Consider the following 22,759-nt stretch of genomic DNA (forward strand, 5'->3'; position numbering starts at 1 on the left):
TGGGACCGTAAAAGCCTCTTTATGAGGATCAAGCCCTTCCTTTTTACAAGTCGGCAAGTGATCTTTGGAGGGGACTTCAATACTGTCACGAGGTCCCAAGATAGGAGAGGCTCCAATGGTCCGCTGGCTTATGACAGTACAGCCCTCAATAGCATAGTTAGGGAAGCTCGCCTAGAGGACGCCCACATCCGGAGCCCCTCAGGCCACGCGGGTTTCACCTATCATCGAGGTAGCTGCAGGTCTAGGATAGACAGGTTTTATTTAAAGGAGGAAGCCGTCTCTTCCGCAGTGTCCGTGATTGAGGTGGAGTTCTCCGATCACTGTATGATTTTGTTTTCCTTGAATGTTTCAGAGACCCCCCGGATGGGTAAAGGTTATTGGAAGCTGAATTCGTCCCTCCTGGAGGAAGCGGAGATAAGACAGTCCTTTGAGGATTTTCTTCAGAGTCAGGTACCTTTACTGGGCCTTTGTAGTAGTAAGTCAGAGTGGTGGGAGATATTCAAGAAGCGGGTTGCGGGGTTCTTCCGCCAGCTCTCGAGCCTCAGGTCCCTGAACAGGTATCGCCTGTATCAGGGTCTGAGGAGGAAACTCGAGCTTCTCGTCTCGACTGGAGGTAGCCGAGAGGATATCTCCACAGTGAAATCCTTGCTGATGAGGTGTCAGTACGATAGGCACGCATCTTTGGTTTTTGAGAGGGATTTCGGGAAGTACCGCTCGCCCGACCCTTACAGAAACTGTAAGATGTCAGTGAGTAGTAAAGTCATTTCAGGACTGATCGATAGTACGGGATCTCTGAATCGGTCCAGATCAGGGATCCTGGAGGTTGTCAGATCCTTCTACTCACACCTCTTGGGGAGGAAGGATCTAGATCGGGACAAGATGTCGGCTTTCCTGGCTGAAACCATTCCTGAGCCAGGGGTAGACCCCTCTCTTGATGTTTTGGCAGAAGAAATCAGGGAAGAGGAAGTGAGACTGGCGATCGAGGGGCTTGCCCCTAAGAAGTCTCCAGGTCCGGATGGCTTAACATCCGAGTGGTACAGGACCTTTAAGGAGTCTTTAGCTCCCCTCTTGACTGAGGTATTTAATGAGTGTCTCTCCTCGGGCACTCTGCCAAAGTCAATGAGGAGGTCGGCCCTGATTCTTCTCTCAAAGGGTAAAGATCCTAGCCGGATTGAGAATTGGAGACCCATAGCTCTTCTCAATACGGACAGGAAGCTTCTGGCCAAGATACTGTTTAATCGGTTGGTGAAGTTTGCACCCCGGCTCCTTTCGGGGGCCCAGCACTGCTCTGTTCCGGGCCGAAGCACCTTAAGTGCTGTCCTCAGTGTCAGGGAGGCAGTGGAGCGGAGTAGTGCGGGTCTCTGGAAGGGGTACTTGTTGTCCCTGGATCAGGCCAAAGCATTTGATCGGGTGAACCACGAGTACCTCTGGTCCGTCCTCCTGAGATATGGCTTACCGAGTACTTTTGTGAATTGGCTTGTCACCATATATGCAGGGGCAGAGAGTTTCCCACTGGTGAACGGTTGGTCTGGCCGCTCTTTTGAAGTGGGGTCCGGAGTCCGTCAGGGTTGTCCTTTGAGCCCGCTGTTATATGTGTTCGCAATCGATCCCTTCGTCCGGAGGGTAGATTGTGGGCCGTTAGCGGGAGTCGGGATGAGTCTGGCGGAGCTGGATGTCGCCCAGAGAGTGGTGGCGTACGCTGATGATGTCACCATTTTCGTCTCCTCGAGGGTGGAGGTCGAGGTGGTGATGTCGGAGGTGGATCGTTACTCGGAGGCATCCGGGTCCAAGATCAATCGGGATAAGTGTGAAAGTCTCTGGCTGGGAGGGGGAGATCCCACGTTTGATCTCCCGGACACCCTTCCAGGGCTCCAAGAGTCAGCAAAAGTTTTGGGCATCACATTCGGCCAGGATGATTATCCCACCAAAAACTGGGACGGTAAGCTCCAGGATGCCACTCAGAAGGTGGACCAGTGGAAGGGTTGGTCTATGACCCTCAGGGAAAGGGTACACCTGATCAAATCGTACCTGCTCCCCTTGTTTATCTATCTGGGCAGCGTATGTATCTTGCCAGAGGCTTACTACACTAGGATCTACAGCCTGTTTTTCCAACTGTTATGGGGGAACAGGTTGAACCTAGTCAAGAGGGAGGTTACGTACCGCACGAGGAGACTAGGGGGTTTATCTATGGTAAACCCTGTGGTGTTCTTAACGAACACCTTCTTGAAAGCCAACATCGCAAACCTCTGGAAAGAGAGGGCTCCTCCGTGGGTATTCTCCTGCAGGGAGTGGTTTCGGCCTTTCTTCCAGGAATGGGAGACAGGAGGGCAAGTGAAGGACCTCCGTACACCACATGGATATCTTCCGGCTTACGCTACCCCGACTCTGAAGGCGTTACGTCGGTGGGGTCTGGGAGTGTGGGAGATCAGGACCCAGTCAAGGCGTTCCCTTGACAAACGGGTTCTGTTGACCCACTTCCAGAGGCCTCTGGCGCTCAGGGACTGCCCAGGTCGGGATCTGAGGGTTGGTTTAAGTCTTTTGAACTCGAAACGGATCCCCCAGAAGTTTTGGGACTTGGCCTGGCGCTGCTTTCAGGGGAAGCTATGTGTAAGGGACAACCTGAAGTGTAGGAGCTCTGATGACCGGGACTGTCCCCGAGAAGAGTGCGGGAACACGCTGGAAAGCATGGACCACTTCCTGCTTCATTGTCCCTTTAATATAGGGGTCTACAACCGGGTGGGCGCTTCCATCGGCTGGAGTCAACTTGCCGGCCTTGCCTATCCGGAGTGGGCTTATGGAGCATTCAAGATCCTGGGTGGCCGAGATCGGTGCACATTATTTTTAGTTAGCTTAGTGGTTAGGTACCACACGTGGAATGCACGGTGTTTAGTATCTACACAGCGAAAAGTCCTCTCTGAGGTGGAGGTCTGTAGGAATATCACTGGTGACCTCGGGAAGATCAGGTCTTTAGAGTATGGCAGATTGGGTACAAGTAGGGCTTCTCTCCTATGGAGAGGGTTTTCATTTGATGTGCCCTAGATGCTGAACCCTTTGGGGGAGGCACCTTAATTCTGGTTAGGGATAGAGTGGTAGGGTCAGTGTAGGGTCAGTGTGTAGGGACAGCTTAAACTTTAGGGGCAGCGATAGTGTGAGTCTAGGGAAAGTAGGTGAGGGATAGGTTTAAAAATTATTTGGTATCTGGTCTGCCATACTCTGATCCCGGTGGAGGGCTGGCGCATGTCACCTTTAGCTTTTTGTTTTGTTTTAGAGAAATGAGTGTATGAAGGGCTTGCAGGTAACTGAACTTGGGCCTTACAATTGTTATGTTATGTATATAGTAATGTAGTTATATGTATAGTTATGTTATGTATATAGTTATGTTTATGTTAATAAGTGTATAGTATGTGTTTAAGTAATTATGTTGTGTGGCAAACCTTTTGGTGGCATGGCTGAATAGGCCTTGCTTTTACTTTCTTGTATATATGTATATAGGGGGCTATAGAATAGGTTGGGTGGGGGAATGGGGGGTAAGAGGTGAGCTGGGTGGAGCCATTGATGAACAATATTGGACTCCATGATGCCCGGCTCCTGGTGTGGATTATGGACTGGACTGGACATTTATACCATCTCATGGCCAGAGGGGCTGGAGGGGCTTTGGGATTAGATAGTGAAAGAGTTGTTATGGTTATTCATTTACCTGTATTTCTGTATTACCGTATATGTATGCTTATTTAATGTTTAGTTACCTTTTGTTTTAGTTAAGGCAGCCGGATCTATTTGTTTTGAAATTTTTTTTTTTTTTTTTTTTTTTTTTTATATATATTAGGAGAGGAGGGGTATGAGTGTGATATCCGCTAATGATGGTGGTGAGGATGGGTGTGAGTGAGTGTGGGATTGGAGGGAGGGAGAGAGAGAGGGAGAGAGGGGGAGAGAGAGAGAGAGAGAGAGAGAGAGAGAGAGAGAGAGAGAGAGGAAAAGTAAAAAAAAAAAAGTCTATGTATGTTTATATGTATGTTTATATGTATGTTTATATGTATGTTTATATGTATGTTTATATGCATGTTTATGTTTATGTGTATGTTTTGTCTGTAATGTATCTGCTGCCTGTTAGTCAATATCTTCATTATGTCCAGGTTTGGACGGCTTTTATTTCCTATTGCCGGGCATGGCAGAGTTTTTGTTTGTGTATTTGGTGTGATGTATGGTGTGAGTTTGGTGTGATGTATGGGGTGATGTATGGGGTTGGGGTACACATATTATTTCATTAGTTTATATATACGTGTACGTAATTAGTTTTAGTTGAAACTGGACTGGCTGGTAAAAGTTTAGTTTTTGTTATAATGACAATTTGTCTTATTTTGTTTCATATTTATGGCGCATGTAAGCTGAGTTTATGTTATGTATTATTGATTATGTCTGTTATGTTTTAGATTTTTATAATAAAAAGATTTACAGGATATAACTCAGGATCAGTACAGGATAAGTAATGTATGTACACAGTGACCTCACCAGCAGAATAGTGAGTACAGCTCTGGAGTATAATACAGGATATAACTCAGGATCAGTACAGGATAAGTAATGTAATGTATGTACACAGTGACCTCACCAGCAGAATAGTGAGTACAGCTCTGGAGTATAATACAGGATATAACTCAGGATCAGTACAGGATAAGTAATGTAATGTATGTACACAGTGACCTCACCAGCAGAATAGTGAGTACAGCTCTGGAGTATAATACAGGATATAACTTACCTGTGTATTAAGGTTAATTATTAATCTTTTTATTCTATTTCAGCAACTTTAAATATCCAAACAACATCCGATGTCTGAGAACCATCCCCCCTATTATGGAGTTATTGGGGGTGCGAAGTTATTGGGGGTGCAGAGTTATGGGGGGTGCGTTATTATGGGGGCACAATGTTTGGGGCTTCGGAGGATTATGGGGGCTGAATGTTTGGGGCTCCGGAGGATTATGGGGGCACAATGTTTAGGGCTCCGGAGGATTATGGGGGGCACAATGTTTGGGGCTCCGGAGGATTATGGGGGGCACAATGTTTGGGGCTCCGGAGGATTATGGGGGGAACAATGTTTGGGGCTCCGGAGGATTATGGGGGGCACAATGGTTGGGGCTCCGGAGGATTATGGGGGGCACAATGTTTAGGGCTCCGGAGGATTATGGGGGGCACAATGTTTGGGGCTCCGGAGGATTATGGGGGGCACAATGTTTGGGGCTCCGGAGGATTATGGGGGGAACAATGTTTGGGGCTCCGGAGGATTATGGGGGGCACAATGGTTGGGGCTCCGGAGGATTATGGGGGCACAATGGTTGGGGCTCCGGAGGATTATGGGGGCACAATGGTTGGGGCTCCGGAGGATTATGGGGGCACAATGTTTGGGACTCTGGAGGATTATGGGGGGCACAATGGTTGGGGCTCTTGAGGATTAGGGGGCACAATGGTTGGGGCTCCGGAGGATTATGGGGGCACAATGTTTGGGGCTCCGGAGGATTATGGGGGGCTGAATATTTGGGGCTCCGGAGGATTATGGGGGGCACAATGGTTGGGTCTCTGGAGGATTATGGGGGACACAATGTTTGGGGCTTCGGAGGATTATGGGGGGCACAATGGTTGGGGCTCTGAAGGATTATGGGGGCACAATGTTTGGGGCTCCGGAGGATTATGGGGGGCTGAATGTTTGGGGTTCCGGAGGATTATGGGGGGCACAATGGTTGGGGCTCCGGAGGATTATGGGGGGCTGAATATTTGGGGCTCCGGAGGATTATGGGGGGCACAATGGTTGGGGCTCCGGAGGATTATGGGGGGCTGAATGTTTGGGGCTCCGGAGGATTATGGGGAGCACAATGTTTGGGGCTTCGGAGGATTATGGGGGGCACAATGGTTGGGGCTCTGAAGGATTATGGGGGCACAATGTTTGGGGCTCCGGAGGATTATGGGGGGCTGAATGTTTGGGGCTCCAGAGGATTATGGGGGGCACAATGGTTGGGGCTCTGGAGGATTATGGGGGACACAATGTTTGGGGCTCCGGAGGATTATGGGGGCACAATGTTTGGGGCTTCGGAGGATTATGGGGGGCACAATGTTTGGGGCTCTGGAGGATTATGGGGGGCACAATGTTTGGGGCTCCGGAGGATTATGGGGCACAATGTTTGGGGCTCCGGAGGATTATGGGGGGCACAATGTTTGGGGTTCCGGAGGATTATGGGGGGCACAATGTTTGGGGCTCTGGAGGATAATGGGGGGGCTGAATGTTTGGGGCTCTGGAGGATTATGGGGGCACAATGTTTGGGGCTCTGGAGGATTATGGGGGGCTGAATGTTTGGGGCTCCGGTAGATTATGGGGGCACAATGTTTGGGGCTTCGGAGGATTATGGGGGACACAATGTTTGGGGCTCCGGAGGATTATGGGGGGCTGAATGTTTGGGGCTCCGGAGGATTATGGGGGCACAATGTTTTGGGGTTCCCGAGGATTATGGGGGCACAATGTTTGGGGCTCCGGATGATTATGGGGGAACAATGTTTAGGGCTCTGGAGGATTTTAGGGGCACAATGTTTGGGGTTCCAGAGGATAATGGGGGGCACAATGTTTGGGGCTCTGGAGGATTATGGGGGCTGAATGTTTGGGTCTCTGGAGGATTATGGGGGCTGAATGTTTGGGGCTCTGGAGGAATATGGGGGGCACAATGTTTGGGGCACAATCCGGAGGATTATGGAGGGCTGAATGTTTGGGTCTGCGGAGGATTATGGGGGGCTGAATGTTTGGGGCTCTGGAGGATAATGGGGGGCACAATGTTTGGGGCTCTGGAGGATAATGGGGGGCACAATGTTTGGGGCTCTGGAGGATAATGGGGGGCACAATGTTTGGGGCTCTGGAGGATAATGGGGGGCACAATGTTTGGGGCTCTGGAGGATTATGGGGGCACAATGTTTGGGGCTCTGGAGGATTATGGGGGCACAATGGTTGGGGCTCCGGAGGATTATGGGGGCACAATGTTTGGGACTCTGGAGGATTATGGGGGGCACAATGGTTGGGGCTCTTGAGGATTAGGGGGCACAATGGTTGGGGCTCCGGAGGATTATGGGGGCACAATGTTTGGGGCTCCGGAGGATTATGGGGGGCTGAATATTTGGGGCTCCGGAGGATTATGGGGGGCACAATGGTTGGGTCTCTGGAGGATTATGGGGGACACAATGTTTGGGGCTTCGGAGGATTATGGGGGGCACAATGGTTGGGGCTCTGAAGGATTATGGGGGCACAATGTTTGGGGCTCCGGAGGATTATGGGGGGCTGAATGTTTGGGGTTCCGGAGGATTATGGGGGGCACAATGGTTGGGGCTCCGGAGGATTATGGGGGGCTGAATATTTGGGGCTCCGGAGGATTATGGGGGGCACAATGGTTGGGGCTCCGGAGGATTATGGGGGGCTGAATGTTTGGGGCTCCGGAGGATTATGGGGAGCACAATGTTTGGGGCTTCGGAGGATTATGGGGGGCACAATGGTTGGGGCTCTGAAGGATTATGGGGGCACAATGTTTGGGGCTCCGGAGGATTATGGGGGGCTGAATGTTTGGGGCTCCAGAGGATTATGGGGGGCACAATGGTTGGGGCTCTGGAGGATTATGGGGGACACAATGTTTGGGGCTCCGGAGGATTATGGGGGCACAATGTTTGGGGCTTCGGAGGATTATGGGGGGCACAATGTTTGGGGCTCTGGAGGATTATGGGGGGCACAATGTTTGGGGCTCCGGAGGATTATGGGGCACAATGTTTGGGGCTCCGGAGGATTATGGGGGGCACAATGTTTGGGGTTCCGGAGGATTATGGGGGGCACAATGTTTGGGGCTCTGGAGGATAATGGGGGGGCTGAATGTTTGGGGCTCTGGAGGATTATGGGGGCACAATGTTTGGGGCTCTGGAGGATTATGGGGGGCTGAATGTTTGGGGCTCCGGTAGATTATGGGGGCACAATGTTTGGGGCTTCGGAGGATTATGGGGGACACAATGTTTGGGGCTCCGGAGGATTATGGGGGGCTGAATGTTTGGGGCTCCGGAGGATTATGGGGGCACAATGTTTTGGGGTTCCCGAGGATTATGGGGGCACAATGTTTGGGGCTCCGGATGATTATGGGGGAACAATGTTTAGGGCTCTGGAGGATTTTAGGGGCACAATGTTTGGGGTTCCAGAGGATAATGGGGGGCACAATGTTTGGGGCTCTGGAGGATTATGGGGGCTGAATGTTTGGGTCTCTGGAGGATTATGGGGGCTGAATGTTTGGGGCTCTGGAGGAATATGGGGGGCACAATGTTTGGGGCACAATCCGGAGGATTATGGAGGGCTGAATGTTTGGGTCTGCGGAGGATTATGGGGGGCTGAATGTTTGGGGCTCTGGAGGATAATGGGGGGCACAATGTTTGGGGCTCTGGAGGATAATGGGGGGCACAATGTTTGGGGCTCTGGAGGATAATGGGGGGCACAATGTTTGGGGCTCTGGAGGATAATGGGGGGCACAATGTTTGGGGCTCTGGAGGATTATGGGGGCACAATGTTTGGGGCTCTGGAGGATTATGGGGGCACAATGTTTGGGGCTCTGGAGGATTATGGGGGCACAATGTTTGGGGCTCTGGAGGATTATGGGGGGCACAATGTTTGGGGCTCTGGAGGATTATGGGGGGCACAATGTTTGGGGTTCTGGAGGATTATGGGGGCACAATGTTTGGGGCTCTGGAGGATTATGGGGGCACAATGTTTGGGGCTCTGGAGGATTATGGGGGGCACAATGTTTGGGGCTCTGGAGGATTATGGGGGGCACAATGTTTGGGGCTCTGGAGGATTATAGGGGACTCTGCACAGACAGATGATGTTGGGTGAAGCTCCGGCTCTTACCGTACAGACTGTGCGTCCTGCTGGCTCCAGGGATCTGAGACTTTGGGACAGAGAGATGTGGAGCTTCCTGTGCCTCCCCCTCCCCGGCCACAACCCAGCCCCCACCCCCCGGGCGTCACTGCTCACCCACCATAACACTGCACCCCTCAACATCACCCCCGGGCATCACTGCTCACCCACCATAACACTACACCCCTCAACATCACCCCCCGGGCATCACTGCTCACCCACCATAACACTGCACCCCCCAACATCACCCCCCGGGGGGGGATCACTGCTCGCCCACCATGAAACTGCACCCCCCAACATCACCCCCCGGGGGTCACTGCTCACCCACCATAACACTGCACCCCCCAACATCACCCCCCGGGCGTCACTGCTCACCCACCATAGCACTGCACCCCCCAACATCACCCCTGGGGGTCACTGCTCACCTACCATAACACTGCACCCCCCAACATCGTCCCCCGGGGGTCACTTCTCACCTACCATAACACTGCACCCCCCAACATAACCCCCCCGGGCGTCACTGCTCACCCACCATAACACTGCACCCCCCAACATCACCCCTGGGGGTCACTGCTCACCCACCATAACACTGCACCCCCCAACATCACCCCCCGGGGGTCACTGCTCACCCACCATAACACTGCACCCCCCAACATCACCCCCCGGGCGTCACTGCTCACCCACCATAACACTGCACCCCCCAACATCATCCCCCGGGGGTCACTTCTCACCTACCATAACACTGCACCCCCCAACATCACCCCCCCGGGGGTCACTTCTCACCTACCTTAACACTGCACCCCCCAACATCACCGCCCGGGGGTCACTGCTCACCCACCATAACACTGCACCCCCCCAACATCACCCCCCGGGCATCACTTCTCACCCACCATAACACTGCACCCCCCAACATCACCCCCCGCGGGTCACTGCTCACCTACCATAACACTGCACCCCCCAACATCACCCCCCCGGGGGTCACTGCTCACCCACCATAACACTGCACCCCCCAACATCATCCCCCGGGCATCACTTCTCACCAACCACAACACTGCACCCCCCAACATCACCTCCCGGGCATCACTGCTCACCTACCATAACACTGCACCCCCCAACATCACCCCCCGGGCGTCACTTCTCACCCACCAAAACACTGCACCCCCCAACATCACCCCCCGGGGGGTCACTGCTCGCCCACCATGAAACTGCACCCCCCGACATCACTGCTCACCCACCATAACACTGCACCCCCCAACATCACCCCCCGAGTGTCACTGCTCACCCACCATAGCACTGCACCCACCCAACATCACCCCCCGGGCATCACTGCTCCCCACCATAACACTGCACCCTCCAACATCACCCCCCCGGTGGTCACTGCTCACCCACCATAGCACTGCACCCACCCAACATCACCCCCCGGGCGTCACTGCTCACCCGCCATAACACTGCACCCCCCAACATCACCCCCCCCCGAGGGTCACTGCTCACCTACCATAACACTGCACCCCCCAACATCACCCCCCGGGCAACACTGCTCACCTACCATAACACTGCACCCCCCAACATCACCCTCCGGGGGTCACTTCTCACCCACCATAACACTGCAACCCCCAACTTCACCCCCCGGGCATCACTGCTCACCCACCATAACACTGCACCCCCCAACATCATCCCCCGGGCATCACTTCTCACCTACCATAACACTGCACCCCCCCGACGTCACTGCACCCCCCAACATCACCCCCCGGGCGTCACTGCTCACCCACCATAACACTGCACCCCCCAACATCATCCCCCGGGCATCAGTTCTCACCCACCATAACACTGCACCCCCCCGACATCACCCCCCGGGCGTCACTGCTCACCCATCATAACACTGCACCCCCCAACATCACCCCCCCGAGGGTCACTGCTCACCTACCATAACACTGCACCCCCCGCCCGACATCACCCCCCGGGCATCACTGCTCACCTACCATAACACTGCACCCCTAGACATCACCCCCCCCGGGGGTCAATGCTCACCTACCATAACACTGCACCCCCAAACATCACTCCACAGGGGTCACTGCTCACCCACCATAACACTGCACCCCCCAACATCACCCCCCGGGGGTCACTGCTCACCCACCATAACACTGCACCCCCCGACATCACCCCCCGAGGGTCACTGCTCACCTACCATAACACTGCACCCCCCGCCCGACATCACCCCCCGGGCATCACTGCTCACCTACCATAACACTGCACCCCTAGACATCACCCCCCCCGGGGGTCAATGCTCACCTACCATAACACTGCACCCCCAAACATCACTCCACAGGGGTCACTGCTCACCCACCATAACACTGCACCCCCAAATATCACCCCCCGGGCATCACTTCTCACCTACCATAACACTGAACCCCCGACATCACCGCTCACCCACCATAACACTGCACCCCCCGGGCATCACCGCTCACCCACCATAACACTGCACCCCCCAACATCACCCCCCGGCATCACTGCTCACCCACCATAACACTGCACCCCCCAACATCACCCCCGGGGGTCACTGCTCACCCGCCATAACACTGCACCACCCAACATCACCCCCCGGGCATCACTTCTCACCTACCATAATACTGCACCCCCCCGACATCACCCCCCGGGCGTCACTGCTCACCCACCATAACACTGCACCCCCCAACATCACCCCCGGGGGTCACTGCTCACCCGCCATAACACTGCACCACCCAACATCACCCCCCGGGCATCACTTCTCACCTACCATAATACTGCACCCCCCCGACATCACCCCCCGGGCGTCACTGCTCACCCACCATAACACTGCACCCCCCCAACATCACCCCCCGGGCATCACTGCTCACCTACCATAACACTGCACCCCCCAACATCATCCCCCGGGCATCACTTCTCACCTACCATAACACTGCACCCCCCCGACATCACCCCCCGGGCGTCACTGCTCACCCACCATAACACTGCACCCCCGACATCACCCCCCGGGGGTCACTGCTCACCCACCATAACACTGCACCCCCCAACATCACTGCTCACCCACCATAACACTGCACCCCCCAACATCACCCCCGGGGGTCACTGCTCACCCATCATAACACTACACCCCCCAACATCACCCCCGGGGCGTCACTGCTCACACACCATAACACTGCACCCCCCAACATAACCCCCCCGGTGGTCACTGCTCACCCACCATAAAACTGCACCCCCCAACATCACCCCTGGGCGTCATTGCTCACCCACCATAACACTGCACCCCCCCAACATCACCCCCCGGGCGTCACTGCTCACCCACCATAACACTGCACCCCCCAACATCACCCCCCGGGCGTCACTGCTCACACACCATAACACTGCACCCCCCAACATCATCCCCCCGGGGGTCATTGCTCACCCACCATAACACTGCACCCCCCGCCCGACATCACCCCCCGGGCATCACTGCTCACCTACCATAACACTGCACCCCCCCAACATCACCCCGGGGGTCACTGCTCACCCACCATAACACTGCACCCCCCAACATCACCCCCCGGGCATCACTGCTCACCCGCCATAACACTGCACCCCCCAACTTCACCCCCCGGGCATCACTGCTCACCCACCATAACACTGCACCCCCAAACATCACCCCCGGGGGTCACTGCTCACCCGCCATAACACTGCACCCCCCAACATCACCCCCCGGGCATCACTGCTCACCTACCATAACACTGCACCCCCCAACATCATCCCCCGGGCATCACTTCTCACCTACCATAACACTGCACCCCCCCGACATCCCCTACCGGGCGTCACTGCTCACCTACCATAACACTGCACCCCCCGCCCGACATCACCCCCCGGGCATCACTGCTCACCTACCATAACACTGCACCCCCCAACATCATCCCCCGGGCATCACTTCTCACCCACCATAACACTGCACCCCTCGACATCACCCCCCGGGGGTCAATGCTCACCTACCATAACACTGCATCCCCCAACATCACCCCCGGGGTCACTGCCCACCCACCATAACACTGCACCCCCCAACATCACCCCCCGGGCATCACTGCTCACCCACCATAACACTGCACCCCCCAACATCATCCCCCGGGCATCACTTCTCACCTACCATAACACTGCATCCCCCAACATCACCCCCCGAGGGTCACCGCTCACCCACCATAACACTGCACCCCCCAACATCACCCCCCGAGGGTCACCGCTCACCCACCATAACACTGCACCCCCCAACATAACCCCCCGGGCATCACTGCTCACCCACCATAACCCTGCACCCCCCAACATCACCCCCGGGGGTCACTGCTCACCTACCATAACACTGCACCCCCCAACATCACCCCCCGGGCGTCACTGCTCACCCACCATAACACTGCACCCCCCAACATCACCCCCCGGGGGTCACTTCTCACCCACCATAACACTGCACCCCCCAACATCACCCCCCGGGCATCACTGCTCACCTACCATAACACTGCACCCCCCAACATCACTCCCCCGGGGGTCACTGCTCACCCGCCATAACACTGCACCCCCGACATCACCCCCCGGTGGTCACTGCTCACCTACCATAACACTGCACCCCCTGATATCACCCCCCGGGTGTCACTGCTCACCCACCATAACACTGCACCCCCCAACATCACCCCCCGGGCATCACTGCTCACCTACCATAACACTGCACCCCCAACATCACCCCCCGGGCATCACTGCTCACCTACCTTAACACTGCACCCCCCAACATCACTCCCCCGGGGGTCACTGCACCCTCCAACATCACCCCCCGGGCATCACTGCTCACCCACCATAATACTGCACCCCCCAACATCACCCCGCGGGCATCACTGCTCACCCACCATAACACTGCACCCCCCAACATCACTCCCCCGGGGGTCACTGCTCACCCACCATAACACTGCACCCCCCAACATCACCCCCCAGTGGTCACTGCTCACCTACCATAACACTGCACCCCCCGATATCACCCCCCGGGGGTCACTGCTCACCTACCATAACACTGCACCCCCCGATATCACCCCCCGGGCATCACTGCTCACCTACCATAACACTGCACCCCCCAACATCACTCCCCCGGGGGTCACTGCTCACCCACCATAACACTGCACCCCCCAACATCACCCCCCGGGGGTCACTGCTCACCCACCATAACACTGCACCCCCCAACATCACCCTCCGGGGGTCACTGCTCACCCACCATAACACTGCACCCCCCAACATCACCCCCCCCCGGTGGTCACTGCTCACCTACCATAACACTGCACCCCCCAACATCACCCCCCGGGCATCACTGCTCACCTACCTTAACACTGCACCCCCCAAGATCACTCCCCCGGGGGTCACTGCTCACCTACCATAACACTGCACCCTCCAACATCACCCCCCGGGCATCACTGCTCACCCACCATAACACTGCACCCCCCAACATCACCCCCCGGGCATCACTGCTCACCTACCATAACACTGCACCCCCCAACATCACTCCCCCGGGGGTCACTGCTCACCCACCATAACACTGCACCCCCCAACATCACCCCCCGGTGGTCACTGCTCACCTACCATAACACTGCACCCCCCGATATCACCCCCCGGGGGTCACTGCTCACCTACCATAACACTGCACCCCCCGATATCACCCCCCGGGCATCACTGCTCACCTACCATAACACTGCACCCCCCAACATCACTCCCCCGGGGGTCACTGCTCACCCACCATAACACTGCACCCCCCAACATCTACCCCCGGGGGTCACTGCTCACCCACCATAACACTGCACCCCCCAACATCACCCCCCCCGGTGGTCACTGCTCACCTACCATAACACTGCACCCCCCGATATCACCCCCCGGGGGTCACTGCTCACCTACCATAACACTGCACCCCCCGATATCACCCCCCGGGGGTCACTGCTCACCTACCATAACACTGCACCCCCCAATATCACCCCCCGGGGGTCACTGCTGACCTACCATAACACTGCACCCCCCAACATCACCGCCCGGGGTCACTGCTCACCCACCATAACACTGCACCCTCCAACATCACCCCCCGGGCATCGCTGCTCACCTACCATAACACTGCACCCCCCCAACATCACCCCCCGGGCATTACTGCTCACCCACCATAACACTGCACCCCCCAACATCACCCCCCGGGCATTACTGCTCACCCACCATAACACTGCACCCCCCAACATCACCCCCGAGGGTCACCGCTCACCCACCATAACACTGCACCCCCCAACATAACCCCCCGGGCATCACTGCCCACCCAACATCACCCCCCGGGGGTCACTGCTCACCTACCATAACACTGCACCCCCCAACATCACCCCCCGGGCGTCACTGCTCACCCACCATAACACTGCACCCCCCAACATCACCCCCCGGGCGTCACTGCTCACCCACCATAACACTGCACCCCCCAACATCACCCCCCGGGGGTCACTTCTCACCCACCATAACACTGCACCCCCCCCAACATTACTGCTCACCCACCATAACACTGCACCCCCCAACATCACCCCCCGGGCATCACTGCTCACATACCATAACACTGCACCCCCCAACATCACCCCCCGGGCATCACTGCTCACCTACCTTAACACTGCACCCCCCAACATCACTTCCCCGGGGGTCACTGCTCACCTACCATAACACTGCACCCTCCAACATCACCCCCCGGGCATCACTGCTCACCCACCATAACACTGCACCCCCCAACATCACCCCCCGGGGGTCACTTCTCACCCACCATAACACTGCACCCCCCCCCAACATTACTGCTCACCCACCATAACACTGCACCCCCCAACATCACCCCCCGGGCATCACTGCTCACATACCATAACACTGCACCCCCCAACATCACCCCCCGGGCATCACTGCTCACCCACCATAACACTGCACCCCCCGCCCGACATCACCCCCCGGGCATCACTGCTCACCTACCTTAACACTGCACCCCCCAACATCACTCCCCCGGGGGTCACTGCTCACCTACCATAACACTGCACCCCCCAACATCACCCCCCGGGCATCACTGCTCACCTACCATAACACTGCACCCCCCAACATCACTCCCCCGGGGGTCACTGCTCACCCACCATAACACTGCACCCCCCAACATCACCCCCCGGTTGTCACTGCTCACCTACCATAACACTGCACCCCCCGATATCACCCCCCGGGGGTCACTGCTCACCTACCATAACACTGCACCCCCCAATATCACCCCCCGGGCATCACTGCTCACCTACCATAACACTGCACCCCCCAACATCACTCCCCCGGGGGTCACTGCTCACCCACCATAACACTGCACCCCCCAACATCACCCCCCGGGGGTCACTGCTCACCCACCATAACACTGCACCCCCCAACATCACCCCCCGGGGGTCACTGCTCACCCACCATAACACTGCACCCCCCAACATCACCCCCCTCGGTGGTCACTGCTCACCTACCATAACACTGCACCCCCCGATATCACCCCCCGGGGGTCACTGCTCACCTACCATAACACTGCACCCCCCCGATATCACCCCCCGGGGGTCACTGCTCACCTACCATAACACTGCACCCCCCGATATCACCCCCCGGGGGTCACTGCTGACCTACCATAACACTGCACCCCCCAACATCACCGCCCGGGGTCACTGCTCACCCACCATAACACTGCACCCTCCAACATCACCCCCCGGGCATCACTGCTCACCTACCATAACACTGCACCCCCCCAACATCACTCCGCCGGGGGTCACTGCTTACCCACCATAACACTGCACCCCCCAACATCACCCCCCGGGCATTACTGCTCACCCACCATAACACTGCACCCCCCAACATCACCCCCCGGGCATTACTGCTCACCCACCATAACACTGCACCCCCCAACATCACCCCCGAGGATCACCGCTCACCCACCATAACACTGCACCCCCCAACATAACCCCCCGGGCATCACTGCTCACCCAACATCACCCCCCGGGGGTCACTGCTCACCTACCATAACACTGCACCCCCCAACATCACCCCCCGGGCGTCACTGCTCACCCACCATAACACTGCACCCCCCAACATCACCCCCCGGGCGTCACTGCTCACCCACCATAACACTGCACCCCCCAACATCACCCCCCAACATCACCCCCCGGGGGTCACTTCTCACCCACCATAACACTGCACCCCCCCCCCAACATTACTGCTCACCCACCATAACACTGCACCCCCCAACATCACCCCCCGGGCATCACTGCTCACCTACCATAACACTGCACCCCCCAACATCACTCCCCCGGGGGTCACTGCTCACCCGCCATAACACTGCACCCCCCAACATCACCCCCTGGGCATCACTTCTCACCCACCATAACACTGCACCCCCCAACATCACCCCCCGGTGGTCACTGCTCACCTACCATAACACTGCACCCCCCGATATCACCCCCCGGGGGTCACTGCTCACCTACCATAACACTGCACCCCCTGATATCACCCCCCCGGGGGTCACTGCTCACCCACCATAACACTGCACCCCCCAACATCACCCCCCGGGCATCACTGCTCACCCACCATAACACTGCACCCCCCAACATCACCCCCCGGGCATCACTGCTCACCCATCATAACACTGCACCCCCAAACATCACTCCCCCGGGGGTCACTGCTCACCTACCATAACACTGCACCCTCCAACATCACCCCCCGGGGGTCACTGCTCACCCACCATAACACTGCACCCCCCCAACATCACCCCCCGGGGGTCACTGCTCACCTACCATAACACTGCACCCCCCGATATCACCCCCCGGGGGTCACTGCTCACCTACCATAACACTGCACCCCCCGATATCACCCCCCGGGGGTCACTGCTCACCCACCATAACACTGCACCCCCCGATATCACCCCCCCGGGGGTCACTGCTCACCTACCATAACACTGCACCCCCCGATATCACCCCCCGGGGGTCACTGCTCACCTACCATAACACTGCACCCCCAAACATCACCCTGAACTCCCTGACTTCCTGGGGAAAGCTAAGTGACAAGGAATAAAGCTTCAACTTTCCAGGCTCCTGAGCAACCAGGACCTAGGAAGTTGTACTGTGCAGTGTCCATATATACAGGACTAGGGAAGTTGTACTGTGTAGTGTCCATATATACAGGACTAGGGAAGTTGTACTGTGCAGTGTCCATATATACAGGACTAGGGAAGTTGTACTGTGCAGTGTCCATATATACAGGACTAGGGAAGTTGTACTGTGCAGTGTCCATATATACAGGACTAGGGAAGTTGTACTGTGCAGTGTCCATATATACAGGACTAGGGAAGTTGTACTGTGCAGTGTCCATTTATATACAGGACTATAGAAGTTGTACTGTGCAGTGTCCATTTATATACAGGACTAGGGAAGTTGTACTGTGCAGTGTCCATATATACAGGACTAGGGAAGTTGTACTGTGCAGTGTCCATATATACAGGACTAGGGAAGTTGTACTGTGCAGTGTCCATATATACAGGACTAGGGAAGTTGTACTGTGCAGTGTCCATATATACAGGACTAGGGAAGTTGTACTGTGCAGTGCACACTGGAGACTGTGACATGTCAGGTGACTCCCTCTCCCTCCATTTCCTTCCCTATTCTGTTTATTGAGTCTGAGACTTCCCCAAGAGATAAGAGAACCGCCCGGCGCCCAAGACCCCACCGCAGCCTGTATCCAAGCCTGTGCTGTGTGATACTGTGTGCTGAGCTGTGTATCCAAGCCTGTGCTGTGTGATACTGTGTGCTGAGCTGTGTATCCAAGCCTGTGCTGTGTGATACTGTGTGCTGAGCTGTGTATCCAAGCCTGTGCTGTGTGATACTGTGTGCTGAGCTGTGTATCCAAGCCTGTGCTGTGTGATACTGTGTGCTGAGCTGTGTATCCAAGCCTGTGCTGTGTGATACTGTGTGCTGAGCTGTGTATCCAAGCCTGTGCTGTGTGATACTGTGTGCTGAGCTGTGTATCCAAGCCTGTGCTGTGTGATACTGTGTGCTGAGCTGTGTATCCAAGCCTGTGCTGTGTGATACTGTGTGCTGAGCTGTGTATCCAAGCCTGTGCTGTGTGATACTGTGTGCTGAGCTGTGTATCCAAGCCTGTGCTGTGTGATACTGTGTGCTGAGTTGTGTATCCAAGCCTGTGCTGTGTGATACTGTGTGCTGAGCTGTGTATCCAAGCCTGTGCTGTGTGATACTGTTTGCTGAGCTGTGTATCCAAGCCTGTGCTGTGTGATACTGTGTGCTGAGCTGTGTATCCAAGCCTGTGCTGTGTGATACTGTGTGCTGAGCTGTGTATCCAAGCCTGTGCTGTGTGATACTGAGTGCTCAGCCTGTATCCAAGCCTGTGCTGTGTGATACTGTGTGCTGAGCTGTGTATCCAAGCCTGTGCTGTGTGATACTGTGTGCTGAGCTGTGTATCCAAGCCTGTGATGTGTGATACTGTGTGCTGAGCTGTGTATCCAAGCCTGTGCTGTGTGATACTGTGTGCTGAGCTGTGTATCCAAGCCTGTGCTGTGTGATACTGTGTGCTGAGCTGTGTATCCAAGCCTGTGCTGTGTGATACTGTGTGCTGAGCTGTGTATCCAAGCCTGTGCTGTGTGATACTGTGTGCTGAGCTGTGTATCCAAGCCTGTGCTGTGTGATACTGTGTGCTGAGCTGTGTATCCAAGCCTGTGCTGTGTGATACTGTGTGCTGAGTTGTGTATCCAAGCCTGTGCTGTGTGATACTGTGTGCTGAGCTGTGTATCCAAGCCTGTGCTGTGTGATACTGTTTGCTGAGCTGTGTATCCAAGCCTGTGCTGTGTGATACTGTGTGCTGAGCTGTGTATCCAAGCCTGTGCTGTGTGATACTGTGTGCTGAGCTGTGTATCCAAGCCTGTGCTGTGTGATACTGAGTGCTCAGCCTGTATCCAAGCCTGTGCTGTGTGATACTGTGTGCTGAGCTGTGTATCCAAGCCTGTGCTGTGTGATACTGTGTGCTGAGCTGTGTATCCAAGCCTGTGCTGTGTGATACTGTGTGCTGAGCTGTGTATCCAAGCCTGTGCTGTGTGATACTGTGTGCTGAGCTGTGTATCCAAGCCTGTGCTGTGTGATACTGTGTGCTGAGCTGTGTATCCAAGCCTGTGCTGTGTGATACTGTGTGCTGAGCTGTGTATCCAAGCCTGTGCTGTGTGATACTGTGTGCTGAGCTGTGTATCCAAGCCTGTGCTGTGTGATACTGTGTGCTGAGTTGTGTATCCAAGCCTGTGCTGTGTGATACTGTGTGCTGAGCTGTGTATCCAAGCCTGTGCTGTGTGATACTGTTTGCTGAGCTGTGTATCCAAGCCTGTGCTGTGTGATACTGTGTGCTGAGCTGTGTATCCAAGCCTGTGCTGTGTGATACTGTGTGCTGAGCTGTGTATCCAAGCCTGTGCTGTGTGATACTGAGTGCTCAGCCTGTATCCAAGCCTGTGCTGTGTGATACTGTGTGCTGAGCTGTGTATCCAAGCCTGTGCTGTGTGATACTGTATGCTGAGCTGTGTATCCAAGCCTGTGATGTGTGATACTGTGTGCTGAGCTGTGTATCCAAGCCTGTGCTGTGTGATACTGTGTGCTGAGCTGTGTATCCAAGCCTGTGCTGTGTGATACTGTGTGCTGAGCTGTGTATCCAAGCCTGTGCTGTGTGATACTGTGTGCTGAGCTGTGTATCCAAGCCTGTGCTGTGTGATACTGTGTGCTGAGCTGTGTATCCAAGCCTGTGCTGTGTGATACTGTGTGCTGAGCTGTGTATCCAAGCCTGTGCTGTGTGATACTGTGTGCTGAGCTGTGTATCCAAGCCTGTGCTGTGTGATACTGTTTGCTGAGCTGTGTATCCAAGCCTGTGCTGTGTGATACTGTGTGCTGAGCTGTGTATCCAAGCCTGTGCTGTGTGATACTGTGTGCTGAGCTGTGTATCCAAGCCTGTGCTGTGTGATACTGAGTGCTCAGCCTGTATCCAAGCCTGTGCTATGTGATACTGTGTGCTGAGCTGTGTATCCAAGCCTGTGCTGTGTGATACTGTGTGCTGAGCTGTGTATCCAAGCCTGTGCTGTGTGATACTGTGTGCTGAGCTGTGTATCCAAGCCTGTGCTGTGTGATACTGTGTGCTGAGCTGTGTATCCAAGCCTGTGCTGTGTGATACTGTGTGCTGAGCTGTGTATCCAAGCCTGTGCTGTGTGATACTGTGTGCTGAGCTGTGTATCCAAGCCTGTGCTGTGTGATACTGTGTGCTGAGCTGTGTATCCAAGCCTGTGCTGTGTGATACTGTGTGCTGAGCTGTGTATCCAAGCCTGTGCTGTGTGATACTGTGTGCTGAGCTGTGTATCCAAGCCTGTTGTGTGCAGGATACTCTGCCGAATCCTATCATGTGATACACTCTGCTGTATCTAATCCTATCACGCGTTACACTGTATGCTAATCAGTTGTATCTAATCCGTTAATGAGCGATACTCTCTGCTGAGCCGCTGCTCTGTACCATCAGGTATCCCACATGACGGCTTAGATACACTGACCCTGTAGATGAGACGTGTCCCGGTGGTGACTGTTCTCCAGGACGGAGGTCGGGGCCCCTCTCAGCTCCAGACAGTCTGGGCCCCGAACTGACGAAAACTTCCGGTGACCCTGAGAGCCGGGATCCAACTGCAGCCAGAGAGGCGGCCGCGGGCACCGGGGGGTTAATGCATCACATGACCACAACTGATACACAGCAACATAGGCAGGAGGACAGCAGTGCTCTGCAGAGGTCACAGGTGTAATAGTCTGCGGGAGATATCACTATGTATATATAGAGGTCAGAGGTGTAATAATCTGCAGGAGATATCACTATGTATATATAGAGGTCAGAGGTGTAATAGTCTGCAGGAGATATCACTATGTATATATAGAGGTCAGAGGTGTAATAGTCTGCAGGAGATATCACTATGTATATATAGAGGTCAGAGGTGTAATAGTCTGCGGGAGATATCACTATGTATATATAGAGGTCAGAGGTGTAATAGTCTGCAGGAGATATCACTATGTATATATAGAGGTCACAGGTGTAATAGTCTGCGGGATATATCACTATGTATCTATATAGAGGTCAGAGGTGTAATAGTCTGCGGGAGATATCACTATGTATATATAGAGGTCAGAGGTGTAATAGTCTGCGGGAGATATCACTATGTATATATAGAGGTCAGAGGTGTAATAGTCTGCGGGAGATATCACTATGTATATATAGAGGTCTGAGGTGTAATAGTCTGCGGGAGATATCACTATGTATATATAGAGGTCAGAGGTGTAATAGTCTGCGGGAGATATCACTATGTATATATAGAGGTCAGAGGTGTAATAGTCTGCAGGAGATATCACTATGTATATATAGAGGTCAGAGGTGTAATAGTCTGCAGGAGATATCACTATGTATATATAGAGGTCAGAGGTGTAATAGTCTGCGGGAGATATCACTATGTATATATAGAGGTCAGAGGTGTAATAGTCTGCGGGAGATATCACTATGTATATATAGAGGTCAGAGGTGTAATAGTCTGCGGGAGATATCACTATGTATATATAGAGGTCAGAGGTGTAATAGTCTGCGGGAGATATCACTATGTATATATAGAGGTCAGAGGTGTAATAGTCTGCGGGAGATATCACTATGTATATATAGAGGTCAGAGGTGTAATAGTCTGCGGGAGATATCACTATGTATATATAGAGGTCAGAGGTGTAATAGTCTGCGGGAGATATCACTATG

General features: G+C 54.8%; 1 protein-coding gene across 4 annotated transcripts in view; it reads right to left on the reverse strand.

Annotated features, from left to right (window-relative positions):
- The window catches only part of LOC130348165 (mothers against decapentaplegic homolog 6-like), a 48,407-nt gene that overhangs the window by 23,147 nt on the left and 2,501 nt on the right, over nucleotides 1-22,759 (reverse strand). For 2 of the 4 annotated variants that reach the window (XM_056554713.1, XM_056554709.1), the window contains exon 1: nucleotides 21,531-21,638. The exons of 1 other annotated variant lie outside the window; for it this stretch is intronic. The gene's annotated coding sequence lies outside the window, so the exon portion shown is untranslated. Of the gene's footprint in view, nucleotides 1-8,902; nucleotides 8,941-21,530; nucleotides 21,639-22,759 lie in introns of those variants that run through there. One more of the 4 variants, XM_056554710.1, reaches the window with a different exon arrangement.

This window comes from Hyla sarda, unplaced genomic scaffold, assembly GCF_029499605.1.
Source record: "Hyla sarda isolate aHylSar1 unplaced genomic scaffold, aHylSar1.hap1 scaffold_871, whole genome shotgun sequence".
Taxonomy (NCBI): domain Eukaryota; kingdom Metazoa; phylum Chordata; class Amphibia; order Anura; family Hylidae; genus Hyla; species Hyla sarda.